Source organism: Hyperolius riggenbachi, chromosome 11 (genome assembly GCF_040937935.1).
Source record: "Hyperolius riggenbachi isolate aHypRig1 chromosome 11, aHypRig1.pri, whole genome shotgun sequence".
Taxonomy (NCBI): domain Eukaryota; kingdom Metazoa; phylum Chordata; class Amphibia; order Anura; family Hyperoliidae; genus Hyperolius; species Hyperolius riggenbachi.
In genome coordinates, this window is record NC_090656.1 from 121,339,448 (window position 1) to 121,355,693 (window position 16,246).

A 16,246-nucleotide genomic window follows, 5' to 3' on the forward strand; every position below is an offset into this window, starting at 1 on the left:
GCAAATTAGAGAGAGTCCTGTCCATATTGGTACCGTTGTGAGGGGTGGCTATTCTGTGGTAATGTGATGACCACCTGAACTACGAAGAGCCATCAGCTTGACAATCCTGTCCTGAGTACAGTATAAGCAGGTATTAGTAGCTAAAAGCCTTGTCTTCATGTGAAGTGTTTTTAGATTGTATGAAATAATGTGTATGTATACAGACATCATGCATGTTTTCAACAGCAGTACAATGTAATTAACAGAAAAAGTGTGCGTGCTGTCCAGAAAAAAAAAAAAAAAAATAGAAAGAAAAAAAACACAGACTTTTTTTTTCAATGTGAAAATACATAAGGCCAGCCCCTTAAACTTATGAATATTTGCCTAAGGAAACACACAAACACAAGTAAATAAATAAATAAAATCTTGGGAAAGCAAGGTTTGTCACTACTGGGAATTTGGTGTGCTGCAGTTGTTGAGCTGCAAGGCTAGAATGAATATGTAAGGCCTTGTTCACATCATTTAGCACAGATGGCTGTGGGATCAGAATGCAATGTGTACGATCACACGACATCTGCGCCGCTATGTGCTACTGATCCCATTCATTACTGCTGTGCAGCACATATGATGGGAACGGTGGAAGTGCTGTCTATGTACAAATGCCATTCTTGCGTGTCGCACATCATACACGCTGCTGAAATGCACACGGCAGCGCGTATAGTGGCAACGAGAAATAAACCTGAGATAGGGTTTAAAGGTGTATTTATACTTACCAGCCCCATAAGGTGTGTGGGGTTCCTAGCCATCCTCTTCAGCCACTCCTTTCTCTTATAATCCCCCTCGGTAATCTGGCCAGCCATGGTCTTCTGCGCATGCGCGGCTCGCCCCCGTCGCGCTCCAGCAGCCGGGAGTGTACTGCGCAAGAGCATGGCCAGGCCGTGCATGTGCAAAAGCGTACCACTGGCCAGATTACCAGGGGGGGGTACTAGAGAACAGAGAGGACAGCTAGGGACCCCATGCCCCTCATGGGGCTGGAGGAAGCCCCAGTTAAGTATAAATACACCATTAAGCCCCATCTCAGGTACACTTTAAATGCATCTGAAAGGTTGTTTTTTTTCCTTAAAGGGTATCTGAGGCGACATGTGACACGTGTTTTATTTTGCTGCCTGAAAGAGTTAATTTTAAGGCATTGAAGTGACAGCTTCTGTCTTGTCGGTACCTTGTCCGGTTTATAGTAAACTTTACTGATAAGCAAATTACAGCCATAAAAGTTTTCCTGGCAGAATACAACTTCTGAGAGCAGGGAAAGATAGAAAAAGGTCATTTTTAGGAGTAGGAGGAGAGATATACTTGTTTATCTCATCAGTTTATTTTTACCTTGGGTTCACTTTAAAAAATAAATAAATAAAACTTAAAGTGTACCTGAGATGGGCTTACTAAAAGATTTGATACTTACCTAGGGCTTCCTCCAGCCCAATGAGCACCGATGCGTCCCTCACCGTCCTCCCGAGTGCCTCCGTTCACCGGGTCTTAGTAATCTGGCTCAGGCCTGGAACCCACTAGAAAGTGCAAAGCGCTATCGCAATCGCTAGCGATTTGTGATAGCGTTTTGCAAGCGATTTTGGGAGCGATTTCCTTGCTCCTATACAATTAATTAGAATGGAAACGCTCCCAAAATGCTGCATGTCCAGAGATTGCCTTAATCGCAATCGCTCTAGTGGAATCTGTCCCATCCAATTACATTGGCAGAGCGTTATGGGAAATGGCTAGTGATTGAAAGTGCTCCCTAAACGCTCAAAAAACCCACTGCAGTGGGTTCCAAGCCTCAGTTGCGCCCATGGGCGTAGCAATCACCTCCGCGACTCCTGCCATTGCAGTGGGGCGCAGAGGCTTTGGGGGCCCCTCTTCCTGCCACTCCCCAACTGCAAGTGCAGCAAATTAGCAAGGAAACCTCCTCATTCATTCACAAAAACCGGGTACAGGAGCATGTGTAATTGTTTCCTGCTTCCAGAGGCTGCGACACAGCAGAACTCTCTCTGCTGCCATTTGCCGGCTCCCAGTCCTGTGGGGTTTTGGGACAAAGGGGTCCCCATGCTATCATTTTTGCAGGGGGGCTATCAAGTGTAGTTACACCCCTGGTTGCGCCAGTCGACTCTTCTGCGCCTGCACAGAAGAGCCCAACTGGTGCGGCAGAGCCAGTTACCAGGACCGATACCAGGTGAACGGAGGCACTCGGGAGGACGGTGAGGGATGCATCAGTGCTCATGGGGCTGGAGGAAGCCTCTGGTAAGTATCAAATCTTTTAGTAAGCCCATCTCAGGTTTACTTTAGAAGACAACCAAATTGAGAAGAATATTGAGGCTGGCATATTTATTTCTTTTTGAACAATACCAGTTGCCTGGCAGCCATGGGCGTCCGCACATATGGCAAAACCGGGCATCTGCCCGACCCTGGCCGCCCGCTGCCCCCCCCCCCCCCCCCCCCCCGTGGCCACGTTCCCGCAGCCAGCAGGAGGGGAGCAGCGCAGAGAAGAGAGAGAGCTATGGGCACAGTGGGGAAGGGCGGACGTCTCCCCCCCTTCCCTCACCTTAGGGGGCTCTCTCTCCCTCGCTGTCCCCTCCGGAACGAAGTGTGCAGCGGCTTGGCAGCGGGCAGAACTTACCTCGTCTCGCTCCTGCGCCGGAAGTTCTGGTGCCGCACTCTGGTCTGGACCAGACCAGAGTAGCGGCTAATCCATCCGGCGCGTGCGACGAGACGAGGTAAGTTCCGCCCGCTGCCCAGCCGCTGCACACTTAGTTCTGGAGGGGAGAGCGAGGGAGGGAGAGCCCCCTAAGATGAGTGCCCATAGCTCTCCCTCTTCTCTGCGCTGCTCCCCTCCTGCTGGGGCACACCTGGCTACTTACTCTGGGGACATATACCACTGCCTACATATACTGGGCACATATACACCTGCCTACATATACTGGGCACATATACCGCTGCCTACATATACTGGGCACATATACCCCTGACTACATATACTGGGCACATATACCGCTGCCTACATATACTGGGCACATATACCCCTGCCTACTTATACTGGGCACATATACCCCTGCCTACATATACTGGGCAATTATACCCCTGCCTACATATACTGGGCACATATACCCCTCACTACATATACTGGGCACATATACCCCTGGCTACATATACTGGGACATATGCACTTGCCTACATATACTGGGCACATATACCCCTGCCTACATATACTGGGCACATATACCCCTGGCTACATATACTGGGCACATATACCCCTGGCTACATATACTGGGCACATATACCCCTGGCTACATATACTGGGCACATATACCCCTGGCTACATATACTGGGCACATATACCCTTGGCTACATATACTGGGCACATATACCCCTGGCTACATATACTGGGCACATATACCCCTGGCTACATATACTGGGCACATATACCCCTGGCTACATATACTGGGCACATATACCCCTGGCTACATATACTGAGCACATCTACCCCTGCCTACATATACTGGGCACATATACCCCTGGCTACATATACTGGGCACATATACCCCTGGCTACATATACTGGGCACATATACCCCTGGCTACATATACTGGGCACATATACCGCTGGCTACATATAATGGGCACATATACCCCTGGCTATATATACTGGGCACATATACCCCTGGCTATATATACTGGGCACATATACCCCCTGCCTACATATACTGGGCACATATACCCCTGGCTACATATACTGGGCACATATACCCCTGGCTACATATACTGGGCACATATACCCCTGGCTACATATACTGGGCACATATACCGCTGGCTACATATACTGGGCACATATACCCCTGGCTACATATACTGAGCACATATACCCCTGCCTACATATACTGAGCACATATACCCCTGCCTACTTATACTGGGCACATATACCCCTGCCTACATATACTGCGCACATATACCCCTGGCTACATATACTGGGCACATATACCCCTGGCTACATATACTGGGCACATATACCGCTGGCTATATATACTGGGCACATATACCCCTGGCTACATATACTGGGCACATATACCCCTGGCTACATATACTGGGCACATATACCCCTGCCTACATATACTGGGCACATATACTTCTGCCTACACATACTGGGCACATATACCCCTGACTACATATACTGGGCACATATACCCCTGACTACATATACTGGGCACATATACCCCTGCCTACATATACTGGACACATATACCCCTGCCTACATATACTGGGCACATATACCCCTGGCTACCTGTTCTGGGGACATCTCTACCCCTGGTTACCAGTTCTGGGGACATCTATACCGCTGGCCACCTATTCTGGGGACACCTATAGACCTGGGGCTACCTATTTTTGGGGAACCACTGCTGTCAGATTGAGTGTATTTTTCTGGAACTGCTGCCAGGTGAGAGGTGTCTACATATTAAGGGGGCATTCTGCCTATTTATGTGAAATGCTCTCTATTTATGTGCCTCATGACTGCTGAATTTGTCTTGTTGGGGGCCTCATGGTTACTGACTTTGTCTTGTTGGGGGCCTCATGATTTGTTGGGGGCCTCAAGATTGCTGAATTTGTCTTGTTGGGGGCCTCATGATTGCTGAATTTGTCTTGTTGGGGCCTCATGATTGCTGAATTTGTCTTGTTGGGGGTCACATGATTGCTGAATTTGTCTTGTTGGGGGTCACATAATTGCTAACTGCGAGACTATGGAAAAAGCTGAATCATCATCATATGAGACAATAGCTTTAAACCTACTTTTTCCGCTTTTTAAAACAGAAAATGAAACTGGGAGGTTCTAAAAAAATGAATCTTCACAGTTTATTTTCAACTTGGATTTTCCATAATGTTCATGTATGAATTAAAACGTTTGTATTTAGTTTAAATTGCTGTTGGTACTTTGTGATAGTAAAGTGACTTTGCAGTTTGGACACTCGACCTCCAAAAGGTTCACCACCACTGTCCTAATCTAATGTTCCACCATTGCTTAGTTCATGTAAACTTGTCTCCACCCACGACCACACCCACATTCTGGTTCATGACCACACCCATGTTTCGGCGCGGCGCGCTGTGCTCGCCGCATGACGTAACCCCACAACACCACCCCAGATTTTCGGCGCGCCGCCTTACTTTTTCCTCCTCCCTTTTTGCCCCCCCCCCTGGAAAATTTTCTGCGGACGCCCATGCTGGCAGCCCTGCTGATCTATTTGGCTGCAGTAGTGTCTGAATCACGCAAAACAAGCATACAGTTAATCTTGTCAGATCTGGCAATAATGTCTGAAATACCTGATCTGCTGCATTCTTAGTCAATGTCTTTGGCTAAAAGTATTAGAACCAGAGGACCAACAGGTATTGTTTAAATGGAAATAAATATGACAACCTCCATATCCCTTTTGCTTCAGCTGTTCTTTAACCACTTGCCAACCGCCCACTACCTATGGGCGGCGGCAAAGTGGCACCCCCAGGACCTGGGGGACTGAATTGCCGGGGATCGCGCGCATCCGCCGGCATTAGGCTCTGCCCACCCGCGATATCAACCCGCCGGCATGTTGTTAACCCCCGATCTGCCACATAGAAAGCGTATAATACGTTTTGTAATGTATACAAAGCGTATTATACAGGCTGCCTCCTGCCCTGGTGGTCCCAGTGATCGACGGACCACCAGGGCAGGGGGCAGCCCCCCTAGTAAGCACACACACACACACACACACTGATCTGGCCCCCCCTGCCCCCGATCGCCCACAGCACCCCTCAGACCCCCCCCCCCCCCCCCTCCCCCTGATCACCTCACCCCCTCAGACCCCTGTTTGCACCCAATCACCCATCAATCACAAATTTTTGATTTTTACAGAGATATTTCTCCCACCCAGCTTGGGTATGTGTAAAAATACACCCCAAAACACATTATACTACTTCTCCTGAGTATGGCGATACCACATGTGTGGCACTTTTTTGCAGCCTAGGTGCGCTAAGAGGTCCAACGTCCTATAAGTACCTTTAGGATTTCACAGGTCATTTTGAGGCATTTGGTTTCTAGATTACTCCTCACGGTTTAGGGCCCCTAAAATGCCAGGGCAGTATAGGAACCCCACAAATGACCCCATTTTAGAAAGAAGACACCCCAAAGTATTCCGTTAGGAGTTTGGTGAGTTCATAAAAGATTTTATTTTTTGTGCGAATGGACATCTACTACTTTCTTGGATCGATGACAACCATGCTGGGATAGAATGGTCACTGTTGCTGTATGGATACTGTGAATGATACTGTGAATGAGCATCCTTAATTACTCTTTTTGCTACTACCAATTAGCTGAACACACCATTATAGGTCAGAGGTGTTGCTAGCCCCAAAGATCAGTGGCACGTGCCCCGGATCTATTCTGGGGTGCCCCGGATGTCCCCAGGCAGAGTCAGCTGTGTTGCCTCAGTGGAGGGCATGCCGAGAGCTGTGATGCATCAATCGAGGGTATGCTGGGTGCTGCGGTGCCTCAATGTGGGCATACTGGGTGCTATGGTGCCATGCTGGTTGCTGTGATGCCTTTATGGGGGCATGCAGAGAACTGTGGTACTTCTATGGGGGCATGCTGGGAGTTGTGGTGCCTCAATGGGAGGCACGTGGGAGCATGGGAGGGGGTCCACTAGAAGGTCATGGAATGTTATGGGGGACTGCCAGACAACCTGGCAGCAGGCCAGCCCACCCAGCAGAAAGTCAGACCAGCCAGTACAGAAGCCAGGTAACTGCCTAGTCATGTTTAAGTGGCACTGCCTATTTATGTGATATGCCACAGTTTTTATTTGTTTTTATTAATGGAAAGGGGGGCTTCATCCAACATTTTGCTGAGCAGGCCTACTTAGAGCGCTGTTAAGTTCATGCAAATTTGGCTCCACTCATGACCACACCCACATTATGTTGCATGGCCACACCCACCTTCTGGCTGCAGTGCCCAAAAGTGCCCCGGAACTCTTAGGATCCTAGCAATGCCCCTGTTATAGGTGTTTGCTCCTCTTGTGCCAAGGAAAGCACTATTATAATAGACGTTGCGATTCGACATCCACTACCAGATACATCTTAACCACCTTGCATTATCCTTTCCTTGCTGTGCAGACACTCTTGATGTATCTGTCTGTCTACCTTTCTACAGAACTTACTAACTGGATACAGTGATCAAATGTTTGTTTCATATGCATAGAAAAATATTACCATACTGGATGTTGCGATTGGACATCTACTATTTCTTGAAGTTCATTGCAAACATGCTGTGATAGAACACTTTGCTAGTATATACACTGCAAATTGACACATACTGTAGCTACCTGAGAATCAGCCTCCCCAATATCTGTGGGTTTATGCTATTTATTGAAAGCTTACTATTAGTCATAATTTAGCTGGATTTTGGGAAACCAGACCCTATTGCCTCTTTCCTGCCATAGGGTGTATTTTTTTAATATTGTCTTTGTACTTAATAAACGTTTTTTTCATGATTTTTACCTCATGACCCATTGAGTGTGTTTGGTTTGCAGAATGGGTTCTGCCACCACAATTTCTTGTATTTTTATCCACATCACTCTGGGCCACATTCAGTTGTGTATACGGGGCTGTTGGTTGGGACATACCTTCTTTCCTAGCAGCAAGCTACTGCAAGCACCACGCTTAATGCATATTGTTTGGGGTAATGGAAGTCTATGGGCTATACACGTTGTGTAAACGATGGAGCGCAGTGAGTCGCGGCGCACATGCTCAGACAGATGGGAATCCCAATTAGGTACTTCCTGCCCCACAGGGAGTACATCATTGGACGGGGTGTCGCTATACATATGACCCTGTTGGCTCAGGGTCATATGATTGTCATTTTCGCACCGCTGCGCAAAAATCAGGTGTAAAATCGGCCTTATTGAGACCATCTTAAAAGATTTGATTGATAGTTCATCTTTTGATTAAACTTTCTGTTCATGTATTCTATAATATCCTTAAGGCCTCTTTTACACTAACCATGTCACATGATGTCGCTGTACTCTCCCCCACCACAGCTTGTTGCAGTGACCATTATAGGCAACTAAAGCCTGTTACAATAACGGGCTCTAAGCCTCCCTCACAACCCCCCTTCCGCCCCCGTCACCACCACCACCGCTGCCGCCACCACATGTCAGCGCGCCTGCACCCCGGCCCCGTTCTCCTCCTACTCTAACTGCCGCCCACGTGCGTGGTGCGCAAAAGCACGGACACAAGGACACACAGGAGAAGGACGCAGCGACAAGGGGTTTTATTGTATAGGATGAGACTCAACACACTGCCTGTGGTGCAACATGATACAATGGAAGTTCTCTGGGCACCGCAGAAGTAACGCACAAGCTGCAGTATGTTACCCTGCGACCCTAGTGAGTGCACCAGAAGTCACGCGTTATTTTTTTTTCTTCAGTCGCACCGAGGCTGTTATGCATGGTGTGACTTTTCAGCTGCAGTTCAGTTGTTCCAAATTGTACCGCTACTGCAGTGCACCAGTGTAAATGGACCATAAAATGTACCTCCAGTGTAACATACAGATCCTGCAATGTAAGACTCTCTATTACTGCTGCATGGATCGGTGAGTGGTAGCGTTAATCACTTATCTGTACGCCTGTATTTCAATAATGTCAGAAACTTCTCTCTTACCACCCCTGCAAGACAGCCACAGCCATTTTCCTGAAGTTTAACAAAGCTTTGTCGACACCCCCACCTATGTTGTTGTGGCCACAGCTTCAGAAGATTTTAGAAATAAACTGTTAGGCCTGGAACCCACTAGGAATTGCTGCAGCGCTTTAAAATTGCCGCAGCGCTGTGTGCTTTGTCCTAGGGTGTCGCAGGGTAACACATTGCAGCGTGTATTATTTCTGCGGTGCCCAGAGCACTATCATCACATCGTGTTGCATCCAGTCTCTTTAAAGGAATCGTGAACCGTTTTAAGCCCCCCGATCTACTTACCCGTGGCTTCCTCCAGCTTCTTCCCGGCGACATGTCCCACACGCAGCTCTGTTTGCAGCCTGCGGCCCGGTGTCCCCGCCGGTACTGAGGCCGACCTCAGGGTCGGCCTTATACTGCGTCTGTGCGAGTGCCGCTGTCAATCACAGCCTTGTTGTCTGCGGTGATGATTCCTTTAAGGTTGGGAGCACATTTGTCTGTTTTTGCACCTGGCCAGAGCATTGCGGTGCAATGCTCCTCCCCCTCGCATTGCACCGGAAAAAAAGTTTCATATAGTCCTGCAGCAGAGTGTGCCGACAGGGTCATATGCATAGTGAAGTTCCCCCCCCCCCCTTTATTCCCTTCACCCCCCAACTGCACTCCCTTCGCCCAATGATGTACTCCCTGCTGGACAGACAGGAAGTATGATACTGGGATTACCAGTTCCCCCATCATATTTGCATCATTCTATGCATGCCCGCCTCACCGTCGCCAACATATTTAAAATTTCTGTTTCGCCCATAGACTTCCATGCAATCTGTTGCCACAGAAGTCCAACAGTAATGCTCTGTTGACTTTGCAGCAGGTTGGCAGCAATTCAGAAACTTCTGTCGCAATGTGACACGGTTAGTTTACTAGGACCCATACACTTTCTTTGCCGTTGTATCTCCCAGCGTGCAAAAATGGTAACACAACAAAAAAACAAAAAAATTGCCCAAGTGTAAAAGGGGCCTCAAAAGAAAAATATTACATCACTAGATCTTTTTTTACATAAAAACACCGAACTGTACCTTTGTAGCTCCGTAGAAAGCATTGTACGTGAATTGCATGCAATTTGCATACGATATACAAGAAAAAGGAACTTTCTGTGGGATTTTAAATCGCACATAAAATCACTTTGAAATATAAATTGTGCTACTATGCAATTTGTTTTGCAGCCCACAGACTTTCACTACCTGCAATTTCACGTTTCCCGCTATATGGCAATACGCATGCAAATCAAATTAGTGTGCTCCCAGCTTTAGACATCTGAAATAATATACTACAAGGTATTGATCAGTGTTGCCAACCGCTGTGAAAAAATGTTACTGACAAAGTTCCAAAAATGTACTGACAGAACATGTTTAACTTGCTTTTATTATTACTGAAATTAAATATTTGACACTGATTTTAAGATGGCAGGAAGGAACTTACGAGATTATAAGCAGAGTTGTCAACCTAACTTCAAGATGGGGACACATGGAGTGAACAGAATGCGGGTACAGCATTAGCAGCGAGAAGAAACCATTTTTTAGCTCAGATTGAAGTACTAAGTAAATTGAAGCCTGGTACATTAAAGGTGCAATGGCAATAAGTGCTGCCCATCAATTTCTGAGCATGCGCATGTGCAGTACAAATTGTCGATCAGTGTGCAGTATCCAAATTTGCTATCTGGAGGGGAGTTAAAGCTGGAGAGGGGGGAGTTTGATTCAGGTATTTGGCAGGGGTAGACATTAGAGTTAGATGTCAGAGATTGAAAGGTTAGTGTTAGGGCTGATACTTACCATTCAATCGATCATTTTCTGATCATTTTTTTGTGCAGTACTGATCTGAAAAGTGATCCTGCTCTGACTTGGACTATATGCTACTGGGTGTTGATGGATGTTACTTGGGGGGTTTAAAGAGAGGTTGATGCTGTTAATATTGTATATGTTGTAGATTGCACTTGCCCCTTGTATAGCTCTCTTGACAAAGCCCCTCTGGGTGAAATAGGTTGTGCAATGGGTGTGTAACAACCTTATCTGGTGTTGTCTCTGGAGGCTGCTCTGATAGTGTGGACCAGGTGGAAGAAGCTTCCTCTTCCTCTTTGGTCAGTCGCATCCCCGGCTCCCCTGTAGTCGTGGGTCAGCGTGTTGTTTCTGACAGTCTCCCTAGGAGAACGCGCGCAGCTCAGAGCTGCCTTTATAGGTTAAGGTGGCGTGTCTGAGGTGTGTCAGCTGATTGCTGTGGTCAGCTGACACTTGCTGCAGGGATGTTGCTGATTGGTCTGATTTTCCTGAGGGCTTGGTCTGTGCTCCGTTATAGCTATCAGTTCGCTGAGCGCTGGACCTTGTCTTGCTACTGTGCCTAGTCAGCTATTTTTCAGATATATATATATATATATATATATATATATATATATATATATATATATATATATATATATATATATATATATATATATATATATATATATATGCAGACAGTGCCGATATATATGTACTCTAGTTAGACCAGTTATATATTTATATTGTAAATTGTATATTATTCTGATTGGTATTCTGTGTATGACCCGGCAAAACCCTCACTCTGATTCTGTCTCTTCCTTGTCTGTACCTCAGCCATCTGATAAGACCTCAGCTTGTTTAATGTTTTTGTCTCTGTCTCAGCCTTCTGTACTATAGCCATCTAACCACCTGTGTATGATATCAGCCTGTTATTGACCTAGCCTTGCCTCAGTCCTATTGTACCGCAGTATTACTGACTACACATGTATGACTTTAGCTGACGATATGGCCATAATTTATCTATTCAGTGATTAAGTCTAATACCCAGCGTCACAGGGTGGCTCTCTCACTGTAAATACATATGAACACCTCTTATGATTTAAGTTGCATCCTCTACCTCAGTTATTTTAGATACAGTACTGACTGTAGGGGATACTCACTGTATACACTGTGCAACTCAGTCACTTCACGGTCAGAACAGTGTTGCCTAAATCTTTTCCCACAATACATAGTGTGTGTTGTTGTATGAGGACCTGGGGATAGTTACACCCCACTTCGTGTATTTCTACAGGAGTGGTGGGGAATAAACAAAGACCCTCCCCTCCCCCTTTGTTACCTCACCCATACTTCTTACACCCACACTACAATATGTGTTTCAACTAATAAAGCTACACATACCGTTATTGTACCTTATGGGGCTTTGTCCAGTTGGACCTTGTGCATTCAGGATTATTTCCCTGGTATGCTAGCTCTGATTGTTTGCAGTTCAAGCTTTTATATTGTAGATCTCCTCTAAGGTGTCTTTTTACCAAACTAAATAAGCCCAGTTCATCTAACCTTTCCTGGTAAGTGTGTGACCTTCCATTCCTTTAATCAGTTTTGTTGCTTGTCTCTGCACCATCTCTAAAACTGCAATGTCCCTCTTGTAATGCGGTGCCCAGAACTGAATTCCATAATCCAGATGCAGCCTTACAAGAGAGCAGGGCAGTATTATGATAGCATCCCAAGTTTTTATTTCCCTTTTAATGCATCCCAAAATTGCATTTGCTTTAGCTGCAGCTGCTTGGCAGTGAATACAATTTTTTTAACTTGTTGTCAATGAGTTTGATATCCCCATCTGTATCCCATTTATTTTGTATGGTGCTTGACCATTAGGGCCCTTTTACACTTAAAGTGAACCTCCGGACTAAAAATCTACTCAGCAGAACTGAAAAGGTTGGATAGGATTGATGTACTGACAGATTTTTTCCCCTACCTCCGCACAATTTTTTGCGAATCCGATCAGGTTCTTACCTCCCCTGATCGCAGTTCTGATCCTCAGGCAGCTAAATGCTCCAAAGAGGTCAGGAGCCTGCTCTTTTATGTTCTCCAGGCAAGCCTACATATTACATCTAAAAGTTGTACCAGTATGGCGGTGGACTAAAAACCCTTATCTTCCAGCAGTGGCTGTGATAGAAGGAAACTATCCATTATGTCTGACAGGTATGTGTTATATACTTTATTGTATTTATCTGTAAAATTTAAATTTTGCCGTCCCAGCGGCCGATTATGCTGTGTGCAGGCACTGTGTTTCAGGCTGAGTGATTGGCTAGCCGGGGGTCGCGTCATTGCGAAAGTTTGGTCGCTTCCGCTTTGTCGCCCTTACTTGGGAAGCGGCGGCCTTCTTTGTTATGGGTGCCGTACAGACGTCATATAAAACGTCCAGGAAGTCAGCCCAGTGTTGCTGTCGGACTGCGGACTGTGCGGTTTATGCGCCAGGCATTCTCAGCTTCCACTGCTTCATTCAGCACGGCCCTCATAAGGTATTTGTTTAAAACTGCATTACCATTTATAATATATTATGCTACTGTGCATAAATTGCATATGTTACACACAGCCATATATTTCTGGGTCACTGATAGCCTGCATTTACCTTACAGCTGCTATCTAATAATGGGAAAGTCTAGAAGAGAACATAAAAAGAATTCTAGGTAAGGGTGAGTATGAATTAGGTATTTTTTATTGGATCTAAAGATCATACATTCATTTGATCTTTTTGATCTTTTTTTCTAGCCATAAACATTCATCCTCCAGAGGAAAGGATGAGGATCATTATCACTTTATTCCCCCTGAGAGCTATTCAAAGCATCAATCTTCATCTAGACAAGAAAAAGCTTCTGTGTCCACTTACAAGCAAGATGATAGACACACTAAATCACAACCTAAAAAATCACCAGAAAAGCAAAAATCTAGTTCTCCTAGAAAATGCATTTCTAAAACCAATAAACCCTCAGAACACCAGTGCTGGTTATGCGGAGACGATAGATTACCAGATAAAATGGTGTACAAAAACTGCTATTATGACATATCAGGAGAGTCTCAAGATTTTTCTACAGTGGTAAAACATATAGTCAAGGATACGATGTCAGAAATGATCAGCCTAGCACTTCTATACAGAGATCTAGCAAAGAGATTGCAGAAGATATAAGTTCTAAAGAGTCTGAAGAGCTAGATTATTCTTTTGATTTTTCCTTAATTCCTTCGTTTATTTCTCAAGTTAAAGGGAACCTTAACTGAACGGGGGGTAAAGAGTTTTACTTACCTGGGGCTATTACCAGCCCCCTGCAGCAGTCCTGTGCCCTCGGCGCAGCTCTGGAATCCTCTGGTCCCCCGCTGTCACTTAGTTTCGTTTTTGACGACTCACCAGTCGCCGGCCGCCATGCGTATTATTGGACGCATTCACCAATGCAATTAGCGCTATTGCGGACCGCAACGTGTATACGCGTTGCCGCATATCTACGCGTGCGGAATGCGGCAACGTGTATTTTTGTACGCGTTGCGGTCCGCAATAGCGCTAATTGCATTGGTGAATGCGTCCAATAATACGCATGGCGGCCGGCGACTGGTGAGTCGTCAAAAACGAAACTAAGTGACAGCGGGGGACCAGAGGATTCCAGAGTGGCGCCGAGGGCACAGGACTGCTGCAGGGGGCTGGTAATAGCCCCAGGTAAGTAAAACTCTTTACCCCCCGTTCAGTTAAGGTTCCCTTTAAGGAGGCGATTGAGTGGGAAGATTCAGAAGAGGGAGATAAGCCTAAGAAAAAAAGATATTATAAACAATTAGATAAAGATCATGTGTCCTTTCCTTTTATGGATGAAATTAAAGAAATTATAACAGAAGAGTGGAATAAAACAGTAAAGAAGGCTTCAACTAAAAATAGGCTTTGCAAACTATATCCGTTATCAGAGAGAGACGGTAATTTACTCGAGACCAGTCCAATGGTAGATTGTAACGATAGGTGTCAGCAACACAGATTTTTTTCTGATTATTGGTGATCTGCAGTATCACCAATAATACAGATGCTATACCTGATTATGTGTGATCTGCAGAATCACCAATAATGCTAGTATAGCTAGACACAGGACACCCAATGTTATATAGTGTTTGGTGCAACAGTAATCAGAGAAGTTATCTCCCGTGAGGCGGGAGATACAGATACTACTGCGGCCAAGGATTCCCTGAGGGGCAGGGAACCAGGCTGTACTGCAGCCAGTGGATACCTGAGGAACAGGAATCACTGTCTGGAGTAATATTGATGATGATTGGTCTGCAGCTAGGGATTCCCTGAGGAGCAGGGAATCAGACTGTACTGCAGCCAGTGGACCTTGGATAGGTAGAGACCCACTGACTGTGCTGCACGATGGTCTCCAGTGGAGCTGGTGACTATAGGCCTGATATAGCAGCTAATAACCACCTGAAGAGCAGGCGTCACAGGTATACAGTAAGGCTGATCACCCAGGGGCTAGGTGACAGCCAGAAAGGTCAGACAAGCCAGGTCGGCAACACACGGACAGACAAAGTACAGAAGTGGAAGACTGATTCAGTATCCAGGTACAGGCAATGTTGTCAACAGGTAATCAGATGGGCGGAAGTACCGAATCAGAGAACAGGAGAGTAGTCAGGAAAGCCAAAGGTCATAACAGGTAACAGAAATCTCTCTCAATCCTAGTCTTAGGTGTAAGGTCCTTGGTCTCAACACCTGGGATCTAGTCTAACAGATGATAGTAAAAATATAGCAATCTCCTAGTCTTAGGTGTGAGGTCCTTGGTCTCAACACCTGTGAACTAGTCTAACAGATGATAGTAACAATATAGCAATCTCCTAGTCTTAGGTGTGAGGTCCTTGGTCTCAACACCTGGGAACTAATCTAACACATAAACAGTAGCAAGCAATAGTACTTTAAAGCTATCAATGGAATCTGACTCAGTGTGAATTCCCAGCTCTGGCTGGTTCTAACACACTGTGGGATCTGCCTCAGGTCTGAGCGCTCACACGTATATGTTCGCAACAGCAGACAACTTGCAAGTGACAAGCGAGTCCTATATATACTAAAAGCGCTCCACAGCGCCGCCCCAGTCGCTCAGCCAATCCGGAGCATAGCTGGAGTCAGCTGATCGGCATGATCAGCTGACTCCTCTTCTAGCAGCATAAAGGTCCTGTCGCCTGGCGCGCGCGCGTAGTTCTCCATCTGTGTGCACTAGAAGGACCAGGTAAGGCTGCTGCGCGGCAGCAGCCGCCGGCTGGGACGCAGAGATAGCTGCCATGCCGCTCTTCATTGCGACGGCATCTCCGCTATTCATTACAGTACCCCCCACCCCCGAGGAGTGGACCCCGGACACTTCCTACCCGGTTTCTCAGGGTGTAAGTCATGAAACTCTTTTTTCAATTCCATCTGTGTGCACTAGAAGGACCGGGTAAGGCTGCTGCGCGGCAGCAGCCGCCGGCTGGGACGCGGAGATAGCCGCCATGCCGCTCTCCATTGCGACGGCATCTCCGCTATTCATTACAGTACCCCCCTCCCCCGAGGAGTGGACCCCGGACACTTCCTACCCGGTTTCTCAGGGTGTAAGTCATGAAACACTTTTTTCAATTCCTCAGCATGCATGCGACAATCCGGCACCCAAGTTCTCTCCTCCAGACCATACCCCTTCCAGTGGACCAGATACTGCACAGAATTTTGCACCAATCGAGAATGCAAAATCT

The 16,246-nt window shown here is 46.4% G+C and overlaps 1 long non-coding RNA gene across 1 annotated transcript; it reads left to right on the plus strand.

Moving 5' to 3' along the window:
- The first annotated feature begins 22 nt into the window (after positions 1 to 22).
- LOC137537718 (uncharacterized) lies at positions 23 to 13,518 on the plus strand. Its single transcript, XR_011024661.1, has 3 exons — positions 23 to 130; positions 13,144 to 13,194; positions 13,277 to 13,518. It is a non-coding gene; the product is annotated as an uncharacterized lncRNA (long non-coding RNA).
- Positions 13,519 to 16,246: the final 2,728 nt, after the last annotated feature.